Raw genomic sequence first — 26,032 nt, 5'->3', positions numbered from 1 at the left:
TTCTTCTTCTTCATTGTTGTCTTCATCTTCTTTGACTGTAGCAAGATATGCTCTTTGAGACCTTTTCTTAGCATAGCAAAACTTCTCAATATGCCCAGTTTTCTTACAAAAATCACAGACTATGCTCTTCTTCCCTTTCACATAAAGGAGTTGTTGGTCTCCTCTTGGGAGCTTGTTTCTCCCTTGCTCTTGATTTTCTTTTCCTCTTCTAGGAGAGAGGCTTTGATATCCACAAGCTTCAGCTTTGGCATGTTGATTAATGTGGTAGACACATTATCAAACTCGGGTGGAAGACTCTTGAGAAGCACTCCAATGCAAATGTCTTCATCCATCTTCAAGTTGATTCCTGCAAGTTGTGTCAACAAGCTTTCCATATAATTCAAATGAGTCGCAAGTGAGATACTACTTTTCATGTGGTGGGAGGTTGTAAGGGTCACCATGCCTTTTACGGTGTTCGGTGTGCACACACCCTTACACATGTACTACATATATTGGGAGGTTGTAAGGGACACCATGCCTTTTACGGTGTTCAATGTGCACGTACCCTTACACATGTACTACACACACACACACACACACACACACACACACACACACACACACACATATAATCAAAAACCTAAAGTGGTACTTTTGAGATTGTACCCACATCAAGCCTCTCTCTTTTTTCGTGAAGATAATTGAATTAAGTAGTAAATATTTACATGAGACCATCAAGTCAACCAAATCTCTCTCTCTCTCTCCATGTTGAGATTGCACGATCAGCAGAAAATCAACTCCAAAAGTTTTAGATTTCAGCAGAGCAGAAGAGTTGAGCACAAGCGCCAAGAAGCACTAGGTGATTACTATTAAGAGATACTAGGTGACTAGGTGACCAGTATGCCCTTTGAACTTGGGATCTTCAAGGTCTTGCAGATCTGAGTCTTCCCATCCTTGATTTGATGCTGGAGTAACACAAAAAAACTCAGATTTGATCAAAGGAAAATCTTATTATGTCAGATGACATAGTAGTGACAAGAGTCACTAGATCAATGTCAAGAAACACTATGTAATTGAAGCACTTGATGTTGATCTTGATGTTGAATCTTCTTCTTGTTGATTTGAAGTGGTAGCTTAGCTGAGAGCTTAGTGTCATGGCTATGGCTATCCTTTAGGGTTTGCAGACAAGGGCTGATTTTTCCTTGATTACAGCTCATAGAGGTGGCTATTTGGAAAAACCTCTAAGAGGGAGAGAGCCCTGGGTATGGATCTTCAAAAGCCCCTTGAAGATCGTCAGAATCGCAGCATGTCTCATTCGTGGCACTAGTATGACCAAAAATGGCATAGTAAATGGCAACGACTAAGTAAAGGTGCAATGTTGGATAGCAAAATCACCATTGTCAAGTTTTGAAGTGATGGGTAGGAGTGCCCTAATTGAGGGAAGAGTTCTTCAAGAGAGTGCAAAAGCTAATAATTCCAAGAAAGAGAGATTCAAGTCTTCCAATGAAGGTGGGTGGCTATGGAGGTAGATGAGAAATTCATGGAAAAGTGGAGGGAGCTAAAAATTCAAAGTGGAATGACCCAATCAGTGGCCTAATGGCTCATTAACTTGAAACCTACTATGATACCATGTTAAAATATTGAGGATGCATGCTAAGGAGGATCATTGTTGGGCAAATAGACAATCATAATGAGACATAAACATTGACAAAGAAGAACAACTGATATTATCCAAGCATAATGCAAGTACAACTTATGAGAGTGGCTGACTGAATGAGTGTGGGGATGAGTGTGTTTTATAGGCTTACAATATAGGTGGTATTGGTAGGTGGAGAAAGTGGAAAAAGACCATGGTATTCACCCATTTGGTTTTAATAAACCATGCATACATGACCTAGTCTAAGCCCAATCTTACAATGTGTTTCTTTGCCTTGTTTCTTCCTTACACAAAGGCTATGGTGAATGTGATTGCACATTTCTCAACAAGGAATGCCAACGCACGTATAAGTAGTTGAAAAAGGCTCTAACCACTGTGCCAATTCTACAAGCCCCAAACTGGACAATCACTTTTCATGTTCACATTGACGCTTCTAAGTTCGTTGTAGGAGCAATGTTGTGCCAGCCTAGTGAATACAACTTAGACTATCTTGTGAGCTTTGCTAGCAGACAACTCACAGATACATAGATGAATTATTCGACAATGGAGAGAGAAGGTTTAGCCATGGTGTTTTCTATAAAGAAGTTTCGGCATTATCTTTTGGCTATGCCTTTTACCTTCTTTATTGACCATCAAGCCCTGCTCTATCTTGTTAATAAACTGTGTGCTACATGACACATAGCTCGATGGTTACTTTTGCTTTTAGAATTTGACTTCTCCATGGTCGTGTGTAAAAGAAAGTAGCATTATATGGTCGTGACCATATGTCTTGCATCCCCATGGGAGAAACCGTTGGATAAGGCATTGCACATGAACTACCTAATGCACATCTATTCAGCCTATCCAGTGCAAAAAAGGTTTATGTAGAGCTGACTTGACACCTTATTGGGTAGATGACATAGTCCAAATGCTTGACATGGTCTCCCTAAATGACCAATAGAAAAATCTTGACTTAGGTGACTCATTCTCAAAGTCCAACCTTATCAATTGATAGCATGCCAACTCTATCAACTGAGGCAAGACGGATTGCTATGCAGATGTGTGTGCGAGCATGAAATGCATGAGTGTTAAAATATGCGGGATCTAGAGCATGGTAGATGTGAAAGCTATGGAGGTTGAAAGAGAAAGAAGGACCTCATGAAGACATTGATCCTAACAAAGACAATTTGTCACACAAGTGAATTAGGTTATTCCAAGATTGAGACTTGGACTCATAAACACAATCTTGTGTATTGGCAGTGACAAGACACTTTACTAGAAAGAAAAGAGTACTATCATTGCATTAGAAAAAGAGTGCAAGTACAATGCTTTATAGGAATTGAGTGGTGGTACTTTCTCCTACTGTGCATATGGGATTCTAGTCCTGAGCCCTCACTGCTCCTTACAAAGGGGCTGAAGTAGGTGTGATTACAAATATCTGAACACCCCTCCTCAATCACAACCAGAGGTACAAAGTGTGTAGAGACTTTAGTGAAAGCAACACCTGCAAAGTGTGGGCACACCATAACACATGGAAAAAATCTAGAAGTTGTTGCAAAAAAGGCTAAGTGTGGGTACCACAAACATGATGGACATCTAGAGGATGTATCAGGGGCCTCACAAAGTGTACAAAGGCTGTAGTACATGGCCAATTGAGGAGTTTACAAGTTTATATCTGAGGCATTAGGGCTAGGAAATACAAAGCTAAAAAAGTCTATCTGAATAGAAGGACTGATGAGGTTTGTCCTTCTCCTAGTGGTCTTCTTCTTCTTCTTCTTCCTTTGATTTGTTTGCCTTTTGGGACCTTTTTCTGGCATGATAGGACTTCTCGGTGTGTTCAGTCCTTTTGTAGAAGTCACAAAAGAGGTGATCCCTCTTTCCTTTGTACCTGTTGCCAACATATAATGCATATTCATCTTTAGAGTGATTGGTTCTTCTTAGTTTTTAGCTTCTTTTCCTCATCTAACAATGATGCTTGAATATCAACAAGTTCAGGATTTGGCATGTTGATTAAAGTTGTTGATACATTATTATATTCAAGAGGCAAACTGAACACCGATGCAAACATCTTCTTCCATTTTAATGTTGATTCCTGCAAGCTGGGTTAGAAGTCTTTCCACGTAATTCAGATGTGTGGCAAGTGATGTGTTGGACTTCATTTCAAGCCTAAAAAACTCAATCAAGAGACCATACTTTGATGATTTAGACTGTGCACCGAACAAAGTGTCAAGTCTCTTCCATGTATCATGTGAAGTCTCACAGTTATCCACATGGTGAATATAGCTATCGTCTGGCTCCAGTTTGATAATGGCTTGAGCCTTATCATTGTTTTTTTGCCAAGTGATAGCAAGGTCTGCATCACAGGACTTCTTTTCTTTTCCAGTGGTAATGGCCCAAAGGCCCTTCTTCATCAGGATGAGTTTGATGTGAGTCTACCAGGTATGAAACCCGACTCCTTTGAAACGGGCAGTTGGAGAATCTTTGCCCATGTTAGACTTGCAGCAATAGCAGCAAATCAATTTTAGAATTATCATATTTAAGCACTAGAAGAGTTGGTTGAGATGTGTCAAAAGACACAAGTGCTAAGAGCACTAAATGAGTGTCAATAGACACTATGTTTCTTCCTTGAGTCTTCCAAGTCTGCAAAATCCTTCAAGTTCTTTCAAATACAAATCTTCCCCTTCTTCATTTGATGCTGGGAAAGTAGATCGGAGTGGCAGTGGGTTGTTCCAGTGGCAGAAGAGAGAAAATGATGAGATTTTTGAGCTTCAATGAAGTTTGGCTATGGCTTCCTGGATTAGGGTTTTGACCCAGCCCTGGTTTTTTTATGATGTGGGAGCTACAGTGGATCATTTTTAAAACGTTTTTTAATCCAAATGAAGCTTGAATGATGGACTATCAATGCCCTATGGTGGTCCTCAACATCGCGACCTGTGCGATGGCAGTAGCAATACAAAAAGCAGCAGGTGCATTCTGGACAGCGACCATGAATTTCATCAATGCTAGGCTCTGGAGTGGTCAATGTCAAGGTGTCATGTGATAGTAATCTTCTCCCTGATCAAGGGACAACTCTCTAGAAGGAAGATTCCAAAGATATGAGCTCTATGATGAGATATGAAAGCTCCAAGTGCATCAGGTCCTATCTGGTTATGGCTGCCACAAGGTGACTGTGAGATTCAAGTGAGAAATGAAGGTTATGCACTCAACCTAAGCTAGACTGAGATGAAGAGAAGCTAAGAGGAGTGAAAGGAGATTTGGACCATGCTCAGCTAAGTTCTGATACCATGTTAAAATATGTGGGATCTAGAGCATGGCAGATGCGAAAGCTATGGAGGTTGAAAGAGAAAGAAGGAACTCATGAAGACATTGACCCTGACAAAGACAAATTGTACACAAGTGAATTAGGTTCCAAGATTGAGACTTGGACTCATAAACACAATCTTGTGTATTGACAGTGACAAGACACTTTACTGGAAAGAAAAGAGTACTATCATTGCATTAGAAAAAGAGTGCAAGTACAATGCTTTATAGGAATTGAGTGGTGGTACTTTCTCCTACTATGCATGTGGGATTCTGGTCCTGAGCCCTCACTGCTTCTTACAAAGGGACTAAAGTAGGTGTGATTGCAAATATCTCAACAATGAGATGCTAGTAGAGGCACACGATGGAATAGCGGGAGGGCCAAGGTACTAGTTCGCAAGGACAAAATGGAGTTGAGTCCAATCATTGCAAGGCAACCATTTGAGAAGTGGGGAATCGACTTCATTGGGCCAATCAGTCCTGTAGCACAATACTCATAAGCAAAGTACATCATTGTTGCCACTGCAGAATACCTCACGAAGTGGGCAGAAGCATAAGCAACAAGAAAGAATGATGCTAGGACCACTACCAAGCTCCTTTGGGAACAGGTGATCTCAAGATTTGGTTGTCCCATCGAACTCGTTAACGACCAAGGGACACACTTCATCAAAGAGGTAATTGCTTGTCAAATCCACCTTTCTAATCATCCATCAAAAATCTTCACCATATCATCCCTAAGCTAATGGCCAAGGCTGAGTCTAGACATAAGATACTAGTAAACGTCCTGACCAAGGTAGTCTCTCCTTCGCGCAGTGACTAGGATAACAAACTCATGGCAGGCTTATGGGCGTACTGCACAGCCTATAAAATGGCTGTGGGACAGACTCCCTTCAAGTTGACCTATAGGACTAAAGCAATTCTACCTATAGATTTCTTCGTTCCTAGCCTGATAATCGCTCATCAAGAGAGATGGGATGGAAAGGAGGCATGGACAGAGCGCCAAGTTGAGCTAGAACGCCTATCAAAAACTCGACTTCTAGCCACCCACGTGCTAATATGCGAAAAGGCAAGACGCAAAAGCTGGTTTGACAAGCATGTCAAGCAGCGGGATTTCAAATAGGGAGTCTTAGTACTCTTGTACTCTGTCAAGGGTCATAAATGGAAATGAAGTTTAGAGGGCTAAGGCCTTTCAGGGTCCATGCCAATAGCAGAACCGGTAATGTGGAACTCAAAACCCTCGAAGGAGAGGGCATAGGCTTCTTCAATGGCAATCGCATCAAGAAGTATTACCCTCCCACTAACCCTTTACATGAGCCTCCAATGCTGGAGTCCCCTTTCAGTGTACGAGTGGCCACAATTACAGAGATTGAAGATGAGGATGAGGAAACAATAGAACTAGCTTACCTAAGCATAATAGTCACTGCCAAGCACACGACCACACTCAATGCACTGATCAATGAGGGAGCTGACTTTGATGTCCTATCTCATGAGCATTGGACCCAAATTGGCAAATCGCAGTTACAACCCACTAATGCCAAACTCACCCCATTTGGGGGCTGATCATATGCACTCTTGGAAAAGTGCAAAATAGCAATCTCTATCGAGTCTAAGAGCATACCAATGATCTTTTATGTGCTACCAAACACTAAATATGCAAGTACACACTCGTTGTTAGGACACACGTTTAAAAAGCAAGCTCATTGCAATGTTGACTACAAGTCCCAGTGCATTCACCTCACCATAGGCTACATGTGTATAGTCACCACTTTCAGCAAGGGCTACGAGACTCCTTCAAAGTCTACAAAGCCATTAGTAGAGAAACCCACTGTTAAGTCTAGGGAGGGGGTTCATGTCCTGTCACCACCTGCCAAACCCCAAGACGAGCGAATCACTAGAGTCAAAGCTGAGGCCTATAAACCAAGGCTTCAATGGATGCCAAAACATCAAAATCCGCCACCTAGGAACACACATCCTCAACCCCGCAAGGCTAAGAACTCACACTCGAAACCTAGGAGGCTAAGACAAAACCATAGGCATCGACGTATAGTCAAGCCTCGATGGGTCCCCAAGACCTTATTGCAAGCACAAGGCTACTATGAGGGTAACACCTAGATCTAGGTACCTAAAGCCAAAACAACCAAAGGTCCTACTCAAATGCCGCCCTCAAGCCTACTGACCACACAAAACATTAAGACAAATTAGGCACCCAGGCCACAGGAGACCCAGGCTTCTGAATCCGTAGAGCCCCTGAAGTCTAGGCCCACAAAATCTAAAACAATCTATAGGCCACAACCGCAAGCCACGACTCACAAACTGTCTCAACCTGGGCCTGCTAGGGCCCCTCAAACCTCGGAAGCACCATTAGCAGCCATTGAACAAGAGGCCAACCCAGCACCTCAAAAGCACTCCATGTTGCAACAATCACCTACTGAACTAAATCACAGGCGATGACATTGTTTCCTACCTTAGACGCTTGGATGCCACATTCACCATGCTTGCTAAGAGTTACAATCTTGGCTGACGAGCCTCTAGCAATAGAAGTGTGCACACTACCCTGTTCATGGGAGGAATCTGAATTCATATTCGTCAAAACTCCCCAAGTATCCTAGGACCTCATTATGCCATCGAGCTCTCCATTGAGCAAGCTTGCAAACAATGCCTAATCACCTCATTCTGCCATCGAACTCTCCATTGAGCAAGCTCGCAAACAACACCTAATCACCTCTTATGTCAAAAGTAAATTCCTTGCCACAGACCAGCAAGAAATTGTGCAGTTGCAGTAGCTTGCAGCGGCCAATGACTCCTCCTTCCTAAATAGTTGGTACGCTCTTCAACTTTAGTGGGAACAACAAGGTTTCCAAATCATGACCAATGCGGAACAACGGTGCGCCATTAAAACCTTTGAATATGATCCCAGCTATGTAGCCCCTACCTCTTTTAGGGTGTTGGCCACCACTTGCAATCAATCATTGGAAGACCCTGTCATGATCCACCCTTATCTAGATCGCATCCTTACTGAAGAAGAGCTACACATTGCTAGCAAGATCAACTCTTGTGATCTTATCACTGATGTCTTAACCTATAGTACACATGTAGGCACCAAACCTCAGGATATGGACCACCATGCCCACTTGGAATATAACCCACAATTCTATGCTTGGCTTCTCCAAGGTCATGTCCCGCTCAAAGGTGCCTAAACACTTGTAACGCTCAAAGGATTCACCTCATTCCCCAGGGGGTGGGTGGAAAGGAAAAAAGCATAAAAAGAAAATTGGAAAAGAAAAAACAAACACGCCTTAAGCATCAATCAACATTGAAATGACAAGACTTAGAATGTGGAAAAATTATTAGGGATGCTTTTGCATCATGTGGATTGCTTGAAGCAAAAACATTAATCTATGTTTCATTGTTTCACATTCTCAAGAAGCTTTCGTGTATGCTTTATCTACCTTTTTTGTGGAAGCCGACTCGAGAAAGCTATTGGTGGGCCATGATATATGATAGGAACCTAGAATGGTAGGGCAAGATGAAGGTAGCAAGCTTCTGTTCACGGAGGAAGAGCAAGCAAAGTATGGCTTGACGATGGAAACAAGGGGCTACAGCTAGTTCACATTCAAGCACGCCATGAACCTAGAAGATGCCATCATGGAAAACCTGCCCATAAAAAAACTCATGGACCAATGCAGTATATAGAAGTATGTAGAGAAGGTCAGGTGGTCGACTACAGCAAGTGCACTGAATTTCTAAGGAGCTTCAATGCCGAAAGGAACTGTGGCACGGTGACGATCATGAAAGGGGAAGAAGCCCACCAAGTAGAGGTGGAATTGAGCCCTGCAATGGTGGAGAAGGCCCTAGGTTTGACTAGCATGACCATAGAGACGCCCAAAGAGGGATGTGTATAGCATGTTGGGGATGAACAAGGCTACCGTATGCACAATGGATGGGATAAGCTTAGCGGACATCCCAAATCCTGAGATCAAGCTACAGGTAGAGATGGTTCATGCTCTCTTCTCCAGTCAAAGGTACAATGCCCTTATGAACAAAATCGGGATGCCATTGTCGAAAAGCATAGCAACTGGATCCCTAGATGAGGTAGACTAGAATGCCTTTGTGCAAAAAACTATTGAAAGCTCAGCGAAAGCTTTGACCACCAGCATAGTAGGGGCAAGAGGGGAATCCCCAACCTCCACAACAAGATCAAGAAGTCCTCCTCCAAGGCATCCACCATCGGGTTTGATGGAATCCTAATTGTCATCATCCAGGAGGCCTTGAAAGACACAAAAGGAGGTGAAGAGGGAGTAGGGGAAACCCCTGACCAATTGCCTCACCATGAACAGGCACAGTCCAGTGAAAAGACTATGAGTGATAGAGAAGAGCAAGAGATGCAGTCCAGCCAAGGAGAGTCAAAGGAGGCAAAGAAGGGAATCCCATCGAAGCTACAGAAGGATACGAAAGAAGCAATGACAAGGGAGGAATGGTTCAAGCTGAGGAGGGCCCACAGAGAATCCAAGAGGGATGAAGATGAGAGGAAGAGAAAATGCGAAGCAAGAGGGAAAAAAGTTGAGAAGAAAGGAAGATAAGGACATGGCTGAGGCCATAGACAGATTAGTGGAGGAGACCTTGGGCATGGAAGGACCAACCACCATGAGCCCCTGAGGGGAAGGAGAGCCAAGAATAGTGCCAAGCCTCAGAAATCAAAGCAATCCCAATAGCAATGGGCAAGGGTAAGGCCCCAATGCATCCCCTCCCCCCAATCTTCACGTCCCATGCTTCGACCACCTCGACCGCCCAAGAAACTGCAATCATCATAGACACGAGCAAGTTAATGTCCATGATGCAATTTTTGGTGACAAAGATGCAAGAAATAGCTCCAAATTTTAAAGCAGGGGTCCCCCTTGCAAGAGCCAAAAGATTGGCCGTGGTTGATGGTGAATCAAGGCAAGATCTGAAGAGGTAGAAGCTAGAGGCCTCCACGACTACAACATCCCCTACAATGCCCATCGCCACAATGTACAATGATTATGTCAAAGAGCTCCTAGCACATCTAGAAAAGGCCAAGGAGGAGAGGAGAGCGGCGCTAGAGATCGAAAGAGAAGCCTCAACTACACTCAGGTTGAAACCAACCTGCCAAGCAGCAAAGCATCAACAAGAAATGTGAGAGCTAAGAGAGCAGCTCAAAGCCAAGAAAGAACAAGAAGGAGGGTGGGAAACAAAGTGGTTTGAGGAGAAACGGAGCTGCATAAGCCTACAACTGCTCAATGAGGAACTAGCAAAGTTAGGTGAAGAGTTGCAAGGGAATATGAACAGCATCTTAGAGACTACGAAGGAACTAAAAGCCGCAACAGAGCAGAGGGCTCGAAGATACCAAAAGGAAATAGAAGACCGTAAAAAGAAGATTGTCCTAGTGCTGGAGGAACAAGGAAAAGTGGGAAGGGAGATCAAATACTTGGAGAAAGAGAGGGAAGAAGCTATCAAGAAAGCAACCCAAAGGCTACAGGAGGATCTGGAAAATATGAAACATGAGGTGGAGGAGATAAAAGCCATGGCCGAATCTAAAAGATAATGGCAAGAAGGAAACCAAGGCGCCCATGCACGAAGGAATGAAGATCTATCCAAGAGGCTGTCGAAAACTTCCATGTAGCTCTCAGTGGTGCAACAAGCCCAAAGGATAGCCAAGAACCACCAGCAAAATATGGAGAAAAAGGGCTTAAATGCATTAAGGGAGAAAAGAGAGAGAGGGGGAAGTAAAAGAACAAGAGAGAAGGGATTTATGAGACCAAGAAGAGGGGGAGAGAACTCATTTGTGTGTATTCAATCGAGAGAGAGAGAGAGAGAGAGAGAGAGAGGATAGGAGCAGAGATTTGCTCACCGATTTGTATTTGTGTATCCCTGAGCCATATAGGTAAGCTTTGAATGTCATTTGATGCTTATCAATCATAGGTAGATCATAGTCAAGACCCTAGTTGCAACATTAGAGTAGGTGCTTAGAGTATTTAATCGATTTTTTGTTATTCTAGAACCCTACCACCACACTCAAATGCTATTTGCATACTCAGATGACCTTGATTGAGTTGGACAGTTCAATTCATAGTTCATTCAGACAACAACAAAATCGATCGAGTCCGTGACTTGGACTCGGACCTTGAACCTCATTTGGTCTCAGGATGGCCACGCATTTGATTGAGGCAACACGTTCAGATGAGCACGCAACTCAGACTCAGACATCTGAGTATGTAACTCGAACACTACAACTCGGACACTGCAATTTGGACAAGTATACAAAGTAACATTTCTAGCACATCAAACCCATCCCAAGGTTGTCAAAGCCTAATTCCAAGCTAGGCAATACCCCCCATAGGCCTCCAGACGTATAGAATGACTCATAGAGATGATAACTCAAGAATCATGACCTGATGGTCCAAAAACAACTATGCTCACTGACCATTAGTCACTTATCCCTCTAGAGATCCGAATCAACTAACCGAAATTGCTATCCCTTAGACCCTACGACTACAATGTAGTAGAGACTAGAATGGACTGTCAAGAGTGGCCATCACCCATATGAAGAAGCTATAATTAGCTAGAATTGATTGAAAAGAGTGTTATTTTCATTGCTTCCATTGAACTTGCACGCTACATCACTTAAACACTTGGAGTGCACCAAAAAAACAAAAAGCCTGATTTTGCATAATGCACATTGATAAGCACCACTCGAGCATCCGGGTGCATGTAACATTGAGGATTTTTTTGAATAACAAAAAGCTTACACAATATAACATAAGCCAATGAACCCACTAGTAGGAGGAGACCCCTAGACACCAGTAGAGTGACCAAGAAAATCGATCATTGAAAACTGAGAGGCTTGAGTCATCGAGCCGCTTAGGGAGCAACAAAGACCTTCATGATTAGGGATGCAACTTTACCCAATATAATCAACCTGATTGATACCCTAGTTGCTTAAGAAACCACTAACATGTCAGGAACTCGCACCAACCCTGGAGATGATCAACTCGACTTGGGGGAATTCCCAACCAATATCCAACAACTTGTAAATGAGTATGACTTGCGAACCAAAATGGTACATCATGGTACACCAAACTTGGATATCATAGCCAATCTCGGGGAAGAGAGAATATTAGCAAGAAAAGCATTGCAAAGCATAGCCACCTACAACCAAGAGTAGCGAGCTCAGAATTTGAGATAAGACATAGAAATAAATGAGGTCTAATGTGTCTTGGATATAGCCATAAAACTAGGGCATGACCAAATGCTGAGAGGGAGAGAGCGCTAGAGGTGGATCTTACATTGAGTGAGTTTCTTATGAAGTGACTATTAGATAATACAGCTACAGAGTAGAGCAAAGTAGCCCTAGCAACTACGTTGCTATATCGAGGCTAGGAATCACCCCAAACTCTAAGAGCCAAACCAAGATATGTGCAGTTGCTAAGAAACTCAACAAGTATCAGCTTTGCAATGATTCGTAAAACTTTGTAGAGTAGTTTGAGAAAGTATACGAGGTGAACGGTCTCACAGACCTTGCTCAACGTACACAAGCTTTTGGACTTTGCCTAGAAGATAAAGGACGAATGCGATATACTAGCCTAGATAATGTTGTACATAATAATTTTAATAACCTCAAGAATATATTCATCAAGAGATTGTCTAAGGTAGGATACTTTGATAATCTCGTTTTGAAGTTGATGAATGTCAGCCACCGCCAACAAAGGGACAAGGAGGATATTCGAGCCTATGTCACTCATGTGCGGAGTCTTTTTAAGAGAATCCCAATGGTAGAACAACCTAACAAACAAGTGGTCTCCACTATATTCATAAATGGAATATAAAGAAAAAATCTTTACAAGGCCTTGGTAAGCAACTCGAACCTGCAAAGGGACGTGCTAGATAGGGTCTTCAAATAAGCCATACGTATAGATGACCTGCTCAAGTATAGAAGCTCAAGAGCCACAACTCGAGATAGCACTACCTCTAGATCCTCAAAGAGAACTATGACCATTAGCAAAAGATCCAGCCGTAGCACATAGGACAAGGAAAAGAGTGTTCACTAGGGCTAGGAGTTGGCGGACATAAAGTTGGAGTTTGTTAATCTTGAAGAGATGATGAGAAGGCCCACACAACCTCACAGCAATGCATGCATTGCAAAGGAAATCACCTTTTAGTCAAGTGCCTAGATCTTAAATCAAGATCGTGTGCTAATTGCGGTAAGTTTGGCCATGATGCAATGCGTTGCAGATTACTGAGGTGATTCCCATACTTGCAACCATACAATCGGTTGCATTACCTAGGGAATAGATTGTCAAACTTTGGAAGGGGAGCTCCATTAGCTCTCCCAATACCCAATGACTCAAAGCCACTTGTTCTTGGACATCAACCCTACAAGGATACCTAGACCACCTGGACTCATTTTGACCCATCCACCAAAGGAAACTCCAATACATTACGTAGAGGAGCTGAATGAGGATGAAGCATATGCAAATCCTTATGCCTCATATGATGAAGAGGGTAACCCTATCTTGATGGATTTCAGACTAGTGCCACTGATGGCGTTAGGCATGGGAAGAGGCTCGCACAATGACTAGGAAACCGATGGATAAATGAAAGAGAAAAATACCCTATAAGGTGGTGGAAAGAGCATGTGGACTATTGGCAACCTAAGGTTTGGGAGACCCCAAAGACCATCAGCAGAAGCCCAACCAAAATGGCAGTAATGTGTCTGGGACTCCAACCTTGATGCCTGGATGGCCTTTTGTAACACCATACCGGAGGAGCACAATGATCCTGTAGGCCTCCTCGCAATGTAGCTCTTGAAGAGCATCTAGATGATGTCTAATGTGCTCCCTCCTAATGTATTAAATATTAAAAATTTAAAAAAAAGAAATGAAATAAAGTAAGTAAGTAAAGAAAAGACAAACACGAAGCACAAGAAAATTAATAAATGAAATTATCATGTACCATCAGAGTGCCATAAGCATTGCACCTAGGGACAATTATATCCCTAGCCCCTTCCTCCACTTCACACTCAGAACATATCAAGGGCTGGACACACATAGGGAGTTTATACTTGGTTAGAACTATCTTCCTAAGTCACACCCACAACACCTTTCCTTGCATGATCTGGGTCCTCAAGTGTGGGACAACACCACAAGCTTGCTTGAGGTCCACAATCAAACTCCCAATTCCACTGGCATGGACACCATACATCGCACAGTGAGGTAGGCACACCCCCAAGTAGTGCACTTCCTTTTTCTTTTCAAGTACATTCGATCACCCACAACTAACCACTAACCTTGGAGGCCCCCATCACCCACTCGATCTCTTCTCGGCCTCCACAACCTCACTTCCATTTTTTTATTCTTCTTCTCCACGGCCAATCTCCCCAATGCCCCATCATCAATCCACATGGCAAACCTTCAACCACCCGAGTCCTCACCAACAAGCGCTATGGGACTAGCACTCGCCTTGGAGGGGGGTAATGATAACCCTGGTGCAAAGAAAGAGAAAGAAAATCAAAAGACATAGGGCAAAGTGGAAGAAGGCGACCCAATAGAAAAATGGGAGAAAAAAGGCCAAAAGCGTATGATCAACTTTAAAAGTCCATGATGAGTGCAAAAAGGGAAATGTGCATTTTAAATATGAAAGTGCACCCTAATTTTTTATAAAAGAGCGTGAGGCACCCTCCTGTGCAATTTGTAAATGTAGATAGGCATGGGTGAAGGAACAATGTAAATATGAATGGAATACAGAAAGAGAACCTAAGCTAAAATGGTCAGTCGTGTAAAAAACGGGATGGGTGCCTAAGGAGGAGGTAGGGCATGTATAAAAGGCAAAAGTGAATGAAGAAGCTCATTCTTGTATGTGGCTAAAAATAGCTCTCTTCTTCTTCTTCTTCTTCTTCTTCTTCTTCTTCTTCTTCTTCTTCTTCTTCTTCTTCTTGTGCTTGTGCTTGAGAGAGTGAGTGTGAGGAGGTGAGTGTGTGAGGGTGAGGGACTGTGGTGGAGAAGCTCTCTATCTTCTTCTCTTCTCTTATCTCGTGCACAGCAATTGGCTTAAAGCTTGAGGATCGAGCTTGCTTGAGCTTGTATCTTGGATCATGGAGCTACTGGAGAGCTTGTGAGAGAAGGTAACTCGGTCAAGTATGAAGGTAAACTCACTTCACTCGTAGGTGTGAGAGTGTGCACGGCTATGTGAGAGGTAGCCACCATTGCACTTGGCTTGAAACGCTTGAAACAATAAGCCGTCCATGGGTCTTGGCAGTCGAGCGTGAGCTCCCACATGCATATATAGATAACATTTCTACATATGCAAGATAGATTATCTTTGCTTCACACACAAGCTTTCTTTGTTGTTGCATCTTTTCAATGACTCTCATGTGCAAGTACAAAAGATCAAAAACTCATTGATGCCAAGCTTTGCTACATTGGCAATATAATTGCAATTTATGAGCTCAACTATCAAGTCGACCACTTATTTTACTTTAGTCCCCCTTGTTATACCTCAAATAGGATACCACATCACATATTATCTTCATTATCCTTCTCTTATGTAATATTAAAACCTATTGCTAAAGTTAGTTCAACAAATAATTTTCTTAGCTGATTTTTCTAGAAAACTTACAACTTAGGATCCATTCTTCATGAAACCATGGTGACATGCCACACTATCAAGGTGTATTATTGTCATGGACTAGTGTATATCACTGTGTTATGAATAGTTCTAGTGGATGATATTCATGTGTTTGAGTTTTTCATATTGCAAATAAAATGACTTTTGAGTGCCATGCATCTTAATTGCATGCACGATGGTACTGAGATTTACTATTGTACATAAAATTAATCGACCTATCTTGAAGGTAGATTGCACCTATGATGAATATAAATGAATAAATGCAACAATGAGACTTGAGCCCATAGGTTTTTGGTCTGTCAACTCCAATTGATGTATGATCACAATAGAACCATATATCCTTCTTATGAATTGCAAGTATATATTTCTTTATAGAGATCTAGAGTCTCCTATAATTGCATGGTTACAAATTGTGCCGATAAATCTTAGAGGGTGGCAATTTTTTGCCAACATAGTGACAAATGAGGTAGAGATTTTGGTCCACAATATTGAATAAGTCATTAGGGATAATGGTCATTGAATTGATCAATGATCATTTCATAGATAGTATACCTTGAGAAATGTAGATAAATTCTTATGGCTTCAAAAGGGTAACTTGGTTAGATCAATTTTTGTGCTTATTTTTTTCTATACACTTACTAACAAATGAGGAGGTGGAGGTTGGTGGGGAGCTCATGGTGATGACGTTTAAAGGTCAATAGAGGTTCAATTCTCTTGGGGCTCGATGTCATGTTGGTCAACATTGGAGTGATTGTAGCTCTATATACTTGAAGACACATTGGTTTGAGTATATAATTGAGATGAATCAAAAGCTTATTTGTAAAGGTTGGTGAGAGAAACTTAGGACTTAGCAATTGAATCCAATTTGGTCCATTGAAGAGCAAAGCACATGATTTATCTGAGTGTGGTTGTGTTGATCACACGAGCATGTCACACGTGTAAAAGCTTATCTCCAATATTAAAGAAATGGCATAAGGGGTGTGGACCTTGAGGGACAATTTGGTATTGTTTATTGCATAAGAGTGCTCTAGCTGTTGGGTTCTTTGTGCCATTTATTTTCTATGTTGAATTGAATAGTATCTGTGTTGTAAGTTTATGTTCATTGCTCTATATCCACATGTCGATTTTAGGATTCATCTTTGGTGGTCGTCACACTTCAACTACTTTTGATGTTGTGCCTTTGACCATCTTAGACTCACTTTCATTCATTAACATCATTCATTCATTTCAAATTTCTCTTTGTTCTCTATTTCTATTATGTGCATTTGCATTTATATGTTCTTGTTGTGTTTTAGTCATCTTCATAGGTCTTATGTTTTTTCTTAAGCTCCCTCTCCCTTGACTTTCATTTATCAATTCAACTCAAGAAACCAAACTTTAATGAATATGAACGTACCAAGCATTCTTTTGTTTGTGCCATAGCAAGAGAGTCATGCCACTTATAGGACTCACTTATGGCTCTATCCAATAGTCCCAAACTCCTACTCCAATTATGCAAGGATAAACTTCTTAAACATTGAAACTTGACCTCTACATTTTGTTGCAATGAGATAAATAGAGTTAGCAAAAAATTTAGATTAATGTTATATAAATAATCTTGGATTTATACTTACATCCATGTTAAATGAACATGTGGCATGTATAGGTCAACAATGTTGCACATCTATCAAAAAATATTAATCTTCCTCTAAGTGGGATGATGGAGCCTTCATGATCAATATCATAAGAGATGTCATATGTCCCCATGCAAGTGGTGTAACCTAGAGAAGACATGAAACCAAATATATCAAGAAATGAAAGAGAAAATCCTAAAACACATAAATAGTTAAAAGAAAATATACATAATAAGCCAAAAGAATATACCTAGGAGGGGAGAGATGCCTGCTCCTCAAGGTGCTAGCATAAGAGGCACTACTATAGTAGATTGAGGAGATAGAGTCTTCATAGCAACTTTGTTTGTTAAAGACTAAAAAAACCGCACTCCACCTATGCATGGGACTCTCACTGTTGCACACAAAAAAGAGAAAACTAAATGTAAAGATTACCTTAAGTATACACACAATTCAATTTGCACAAAATAAAGTTTAATATATTTTGAGAATTCATACCTTTGGTCTTAGTCATAATGATATGATACAAACCCTACATAGTCTAAGTTGGTGGAAGAGGGGTCCTACCATACATAATAATCAAGAAGAGTGAATGCAGCATACTCTTAAGCCCATTTCCAAGGTTAGTTTACAAAAAAAAAAGACCTTACCTCGTAGCTGTGGGGGGATTTGTTGAGATGCCCTCTCCTATATGGTGTGGCAACATCAAGGTTGATAGCCTCTCAATGATAGCCTTCATTGTGGCACTAGAGAGAATCATGTAGCTATACGTGTCCTTGTCAATCTCCTCACATGCCAAGCCTTGCCTATGTAGTAGTCTTTGTAGTAATTATTAACCACCCATCTCTAGTGATGGATGATATTGTGGCAATCTAGAAAATCCTCCAATGAAAAATTTTAAATCAACTAAACATTACAAAAATCTTGTCTTCATATAGTGAGATCGGATAAAACAATGATGATACCTTTTAGTGAGATAGCACTCATCATGGACAACAAGCACTTAATGTTGGTTTAGGCCAAAATATGGATCCTTCTAGGCTTCTTGAAGCTGATAAATGAGAAGAAGCTATCATAAGGATGGTAGATAGTAGGCATAAAGGTAGTAAATAACAACATACTCATAAGATATATGAGAAACAAGTAGTGAACATGTTGGGAATAGGCAAGTAGGGGTACACAAGCAAGGCAACAATGTATAAGCAAGGGGGCACAACATAGCAATGACATGGCAAGAGGTGGCTATTTATATTTCAATGCAAGTCATGTTTTTATGTTTTAATAGATTTTTTTTATTGGACTTGCTATGAGCTAGGGTTTGGGGGGAATTGTTAATATTATATCTTATCATTGGCTCTAAGAAGAGGAGAGAGGAAGTTGAAGAAGTACGAGGATCTTCCAAGTGATGTCTACTAATGTACATGGTGGATCTAATCGTCTAGCTTGGCTTCAGGGATTTTTTTCTTATCAAACTTTGACTTATGTTTTGACTTGCATATGATATCAAGTCTTCCACATCTTATTATGAGGGTGACAAGAACGTGACAAGGATAAGGAATGTCACCTCACAACTTACAAGATAATAACTTGAAGAAGAAGTAGTTATTTATATATTATAAAAATATAAAGTACAATAATATATTTCATGATACAAGGCTGATAAAAGTTAAATCCTTGATACCAAGTTGATACAAAATATTTGTTGATACAAGGCCAATACAAGATAATACCTTGATATAAGAATAGATCAAAATGAAGTCAATGTAGATTCTCCCCTTTCCAAGATCTATCTATAACAACAAATTTATCTTCTTCAATATAATTTGGTAGGAGCATCACAGTTGGTATTGGAAAGATTGAAGGGCTTGTAGCCCAAGACCCCTATTTATCCTAGAGTTGAGGAGGTTAAGGGGAAGCTTGTAGATGGGACATCATTGATGACATTGACAGGGGGTTTCACCTCCCAAGCACATACCACATAGATGAGAAAGAGAGAGATGCAAAGAAGAAAGAGAAGAGGATTGGTTGATGATAGATTTCTTTGATATGCACATTATATTTTTATAGCATTTGAGCCACACCTTGTGACTCCTTGTTCTTTACTCCTTAGACTCTTAGATTGTCCTTTGAATTTTCCCCTCCCACTTACACATGGCATGCACAAAGACCTTAAACCTACAATGTGCATGATCCCTTAATATATGATGATTTATGGGTGCATGTGGAAATGTTTTTTGTTTTAGATCTCACTTTGGCATAGCCAAAAAGGCAAAGGTGCTTAAATGCATATAATACAAATTTGGCAAGTGCATGAATCTTTATCTCCAATTTGCACATTTCCTTGTGCCACCATGTGTTGGTTGCCAGTCAATGGGACTACTATTAGGTGGACCAAATACCAAAGCAACAAGAGTCATGTATTCTTTCATGTCTATAGAAATCTGTTGATTGAGCATTTGGCCCACCAATTAGTAGTCCCAATGACCAGCACCCAATAGACATAAGTAGCACTAATATAAGCGATGATAAAGTAATGCTAATGTAACTGGTCATGCAAGTTGCTCTTCTAGAACCTTTCAAAGGATCTTCTAGAACTTTCTAGAAGATACTAGGTCATGAGGTCCACGATATTACCACCCTCCTTTAGTGATGACGAGTTCCATGAGGAGCGGTGGAGTTTCTTGGTAAGACTCTTGGCCTCAATGAATATTGTTGTTTGTGATGAAATCCCTTTACTTTAGTAGGTGCTGGGCAAAGATGAAAGGCCTTCCATGAGAGATTTTGGAATCAAGAATAGTCTTGACTTTGTATTCTAGGTGAGCTTCAATTTCAATAGGTGGTGGTGGTTTGAAGTTCCTCATCCTTATTGAGGATGCATGGCAAGGCCCCCAAGATGAAGATATAGAATGCAAGGTGAATTCTCATGGACTGTAGTAACTAGAGATGATAAGTTATTGGATTCACTTGGCCAATGATCTTGAATGTCCCAAGTCTTTGATTGCAGTAACTAGAGATGATAAGTTATTGGATTCACTTGGCCAATGATCTTGAATGTCCCAAGTCTTTGATTATCAAGCTTTTGGGAAGGATAAGAAGTGAAAGGTGGAAGGGCTAAGAAAGAATGAGAGCACAAGAAGAAGAAGAAAACAAGGGCTATGGAGGTTGGAGCAAGAAGAGAGAGCAAGACAATATGTGGGAACTCCAATAGTCACAATGTGTGACTTGCCTTCCATTATTGTATTGACATAGTAAAAATAAAGAATAAAGTGACAGATAGTGATGGGTGGCCACCACCTGTAGTGTCAATATGTATGTAGGTAGGTAGGCATAAGTGGTCTTAGACCCCCAAAAACCTCCCACTTAAAGATGAGTGCGCCTAAGTGTGAGGAGAAAATAAGAAAAAATGACAAAGTACAATGTATACACATAAGTACAACTGGATGAGGAATAGACATCGTCTCATCCTATACCCATCATCTTCCTCAGGAAGGTATAGCATTCCATTGGGAGACTTTAGTGTGACTAGATCAATAGGATTCTCATCTATAGGGATCTTGATAAGCTTTATCTTCTTGTCCTTGACCACCTCTATGATAAAGTGTAATGGGCCTCAATATGCTGGGTCTTCACATGAACTACCAGCTAGATATGGTAGTCATAGAGTCAAAATGCAATGTAGAAGTCATATTTGTGATACTAAGGTCTGTAACCAAGTGACCTAATCATAGGGCCTCCTTGCAAGCTTTAGTGGTTGCAATGTACTTAGCCTTGGTACTAGGCAAGTTAATGCATTATTGCACCCTAGACATCCAAGAAACAACACAGATGAAAATACAACAAGAGGTGGACTTCCTACTACCTACATGTCCTGTATAATCAAAGTCTATGTAACCATGACTCCAGTGTCCTGGCTACCATAGTAAAGATATACTGCCCTTAAGGTATCTCATTATACCATTTATAGCATCCCAATGTTGCCTATCGGGTGTCACATGTAATGAGTCACAATCTTCTATTCAAAGCTACCTTCAAACAATCTTGAAATGATAAGTCTTATTGTTGTGCAATTGGCCTTTAAGGTTCTCATCACCTATTCAAGAACACCTTCAAAGAATCTTGAAATGATAAGGCAGCTTAGCCTTTAGGGTTTTTATCTCCTATTCAAAATCACTTTCAAAAAATCTTGAAATGGTAAAGCTAATCCTTTTGCAATTTGCCTTGTTCTTGTATAAAGTTTCATCTATGTTTTTCCAATTGATAAATTTTACTAGAAATATGTTAAAGTGTGCAAGTTCATACCATCTCTAAGATGTGAACATTACATTATCTTTGGTTTAGCACACAAAATTTAACCACTAATTTGTACACATGACACTACTAATCCTTTACAAATGCTATGTCAAGTTTAGTGGTTATCATGGCATACATCAAGCTATCGACTACGAATGTATAGGGGATCTTGGCCATCTTAGCCCTCTCTTGGGGATAGTTGGGCTAACTCACATTCACATGAGAAGGTAAAGGGGTACCAATCATCTTATCACCCTACATATAAAACCACGCAAGTACTTTATGAATATAGTTTTTATGTGATAAGTAGAGGAGTCTCTTAGAGCAATTGCGAGCAATGTGTATACTAAGTATGTGAGAGGCATGGCCCCTGCCCTTCATTTCAAATATCTTCTTGAGTTGAGTGTTCAAAGCATCTAGCTCACCCCATGGGCACTCCCAATAACAATCAATATATCATCAATATATAGTACCAAAATGATAAGGCTCCCATGACATGCCTTCTTCATGTAAAGACATGAATCCATATCACTATGGGAATAACCATGTGAATGCATAAAGGTATCAAATTTATGAGACCATTTCCTAGGTGCATGGTTAAGTCTAGAAAGACTCTTTCTCAACTTGCATACTAGATGTTCCCTTCTCTTTTCCAAAAAATCCCTTAGGTTGGTGCATATAGATATTCTCATGTAGGTCCCCATCTAAGAAAGCTACCTTAACATCCATTTAGTATAAGTTGAGATACATTTATGAAACAAAGGCTAAAATTGGGAAAAGGATAGTCATCTTAACCACAAGGGAGAATATCTCATGAAAATCAATTCCCTTCTTCTGCTTAAAACCCCTAGTAACCAAATGGACCTTGTATATTGGCTTGGGACAACTAGGAGTACTCTTCTGTAATGTGCCCGCCTATTGGCTGTCCAACCACGTTTTAGTAGTCCGTCGAGAAACAAATCTAAGTGTCGTTGCCCAACACTCCCATGGAATGTTCCGGGGTTTTTCGCCTAGGGTTTCCCGAGTCCGCCTCGCAATAGAATGTTCGCGGCCAAACCCACTAGGATTGACCTAAAATTTGGGTTCCTAATGACCAAGATCTCGTGACAGCATTCTAGTGTGGATCCTCGACATCCTACTTTACGCAAAGATACCCAAGACGAAGCACACCTATGCTACACTTGGTTCAAAGAGAATGGGAAACGATAGGGATGCATCACATGTAGGGCATAGTCCCATTCCATTCCCCTAAAATGGCATGAATCAAGATTCTAGCCTAACAATTCTTAAGGGTCGAACGTTGGTAAAACCTTGTGAGAAGCCTCCCAATTCTCTAGGACCACCCTACCGTAGGACAAACTCATCGGGGGTTCCGCCCACCTACTTCCCCTGATAGCTTTAGTTTTCTAATTATGTCCTATCACAATTCCATGTGACATTTAAAACCAACTTCCTTAATTAGGCCTTTAGGGAATAGGCTTCATTTGCGTAATTTATGGCACATACACGAAAACAATGCAAGTAGTCCTTTTGACAAACAAGTTCCTTTACTTTTCTTCAAGTTAATCTTTGTCTCCTGCCCATACATGAGAAATTATGTATCCCTTCTATCCAATAGAAGTACCTGGTCCAAATCACATGGCACCATAATTTCCATCCATTATTTAGACTAGGATCTTCCAATGCCCTAAATGTTGGGCTCATGACTGGGCTCATGACAGTCTACAACTCCATTTCGGACTAGACAAGGGATATCTAGAGCTCCACAAACCCCAAGCAACCTAGGAGTGAGACACAACTTCCGTGGTTGGTCTTCTCATCACTCGACCTTCGGCTCATGAATCGAGCAGTGCCCTCTCGGGTTGAAACATGGCGTGACCTTGGAGATGATCCACCCATGCAAAATATCCTTCCTTAATTAATCTAGTTAATAATCAAGCACAAGCAAGGCAATCATCCTACTATCATCTTCCAAGAAAACATTCATTTATTCCCATGGCAACTTCTCATCTCAGACCCCTACCATGCATTTACCATCAAACACAAGTACTTGGAATAATCATCCAAATCACATCCCAACAATCAGTTTAATGCAAAAGCATTTAGTACGTTGTTTTATCAATTTAAAAAAACAATGGTATCCTTTACCAAACATTGCAAGAATAGTCGCGATAACCTTTCCATCGCATATTTTTTCTTCCCCTTGGAATCAGGAGCAGTTCTATGCAAAATTTACTTAGCACACCCTTCTTTTGGCTAAGGCATATGTTAGGGGTTTTAACACTATACACAACGTAAGTTCTATAGGTCACTTATATTGTTTGATGATTCAGAGCCTTCTTCTCAACAAGTACAAAAGTGTTTGACCTAGGGTTTTCCAATCCCTAGAGCTCTCCACTTGCCTTTGAAGCTTGGAATTGTGATTTGTACCTAGCCCAATCCCCAAGTTAGGTTGATGAAGGTAGTAGTTGCTAGATGGACCCCAATGCATCTTAGTTTTAGCCCTTATGATTGTTGTTTGTGCTAACTATGCATAACATCAAGAGTCTAATCTACCAAACATGAGCTATTAGTTCGTATTGTTAGCAAGAGCTTGGGCAAAGCCTAGAGTTTCTAAGATGAATTTCTTTTAGGCTAGATCGCTTACATGCCATCCGTCAAGGGTGCAAGTTGAAAAAATACCTTAAAGGTGATAAAAACATCCCTACTATTACGAGGACAAGGAGTCGGCAATGCTTGAAGCCTTATATGTTGTTTTTGAATTTATCACATAGTATCTAAATGCAATTAACTTCTCTTAAAACAAGCATTTGGAAACTCAATCCTTCGAATAGTCGAGACAAAGTTTACCTTTTTCAATGAACTATTCTCACATGGTAAAGTTTGAAACCTAATGTATCGCATGCAAGAAATTAAGCAAGCATCTATCAAATTGGGAATACATTACTTACAACCAATACCGCAATCAGATTGGCAGTGATGGCCTCACCCAAGGCTTCGTTGCTCATCATGGGGTTGCCATATGTGCATGACACTTTCCGCTTAGGGGCCATCCTTGGTCTTTTCCTCTTTTGGACGCAACTCACACAAGACTTCAGCAACCACTCGCTCAAGAAGAGGGCCAATTGGTGAAAGTTCAACTTGCGGGATGGAGGAAAATCTCGTGAGAGGTACAGGGAGTAGATTTGCAGGCAAAGGGGAAAAAGATGCATTTGGCCACCCTCTTACGAGAGGAAGAGAAAGAGCCTCCCTCCCTCCCTCCCTCCCTCCCTCCCCCTCTCTCTCTCTCTCTCTCTCTCTCTCTCTCTCTCTCTCTCTCTCTCTCTCTCTCTCTCTCTCTCTCTCTCTCTCTCTCTCTCTCTCTCTCTCTCTCTCTCTCTCTCTCTCACAGCTGTAGCAGGGGGAAAGACATGGTAGGCTCATAGCCTCTCTCCATCATCGTCATCATCGCCTTCTTCCCCTTCACATCGACACGTTCTTCCTCCCATCCTTCATCATTCACGTAAACTTCCTCGTCGGCATCCTTTTCCTTCTTTTAATTGACATCATCCTCTCTCCCCACCACGTCAACTTCTTCTTTCCCCCCTCGCCACCTGTCGACGACGGCAAGGGGAAAGGGAATTAATTTTTTTTCCTTTTTAATTACAAAGGGGGGGTAATGATTCAAGTAGTGAAACTCATATTATTGCAATTAGTCATAGGTACAAGAGTAGGATTTATTCCCAATATAAGTTGTGTTACATGTTGATAAAACTTCTAGGATTGCTAATCATCCTGAAAAGGTGTAGTGGGTTCTAGGTCTTCATCTTCATCTAATTCCTCTATATATCCAAAGACTGCACTTGTGTAGCTTCATTTTCTTAGAGCCTCAATGTCTTCTGGACTTAGGTCAGGGAAATCTGCTTGGACATGTCCCAACTCATTGCAATGGAAGCATTAACGGCAGGGTCATCTCCTATGGATGTGCCCTATCTCTCTGCACATGTGGCATCTCTTGCCCTAATCTTGGAAATCCTCTTTGCCACAATTGCACGGTTTAAATTCTTAAATGATTGGCTTTGCTCAAAGTAATGCATCTTGCAAGTCCATTGGACGCAGACGGTGGTTTAGAGGAGTATTTAGGCCATGGAAAAACTTGGATACTTGTTGCACAATATTCATAGGTGGTGCGTATTTTTGTAGGGTCACAAGCTTTGTGTAGTAAGCTTCCAAGGTTAATTCCAACTGCTTGAGCTTGAAGAATTCATTCATCCTCAAATTCTAGTAGGTTGGCAGAAGGTATCGTCTACGTATAGCGTCTTTTAGCTGAGCCCAAGTGATAGCAGCTTCAGAAATACCTTGATCTTTGCACCATTTCTTCCACCATACTCAAGGCCAACTAGCTTAATTTTGGCTATCATTTCTTGATTGGTAGCAGTAGTTCCCGAAGTAGAGAAATAGTCATCCATCCACTCAATCCATATCTCCGCCTCTACTACAACATCTATCCCTTCTCCATCAAACTTGGATGCCTTAATTTTCTTGAGAATGAATTTTTTCTCTTGCATGTCAGCATTCATGGATGCAAAAGGTTATT

The sequence above is a fragment of the Lygodium microphyllum genome, chromosome 28, assembly GCF_053477565.2.
Source record: "Lygodium microphyllum isolate KBCC chromosome 28, Lygodium_microphyllum_v1.1.10, whole genome shotgun sequence".
Lineage (NCBI taxonomy): Eukaryota > Viridiplantae > Streptophyta > Polypodiopsida > Schizaeales > Lygodiaceae > Lygodium > Lygodium microphyllum.
Note: the sequence above shows the minus strand (reverse complement) of the source record.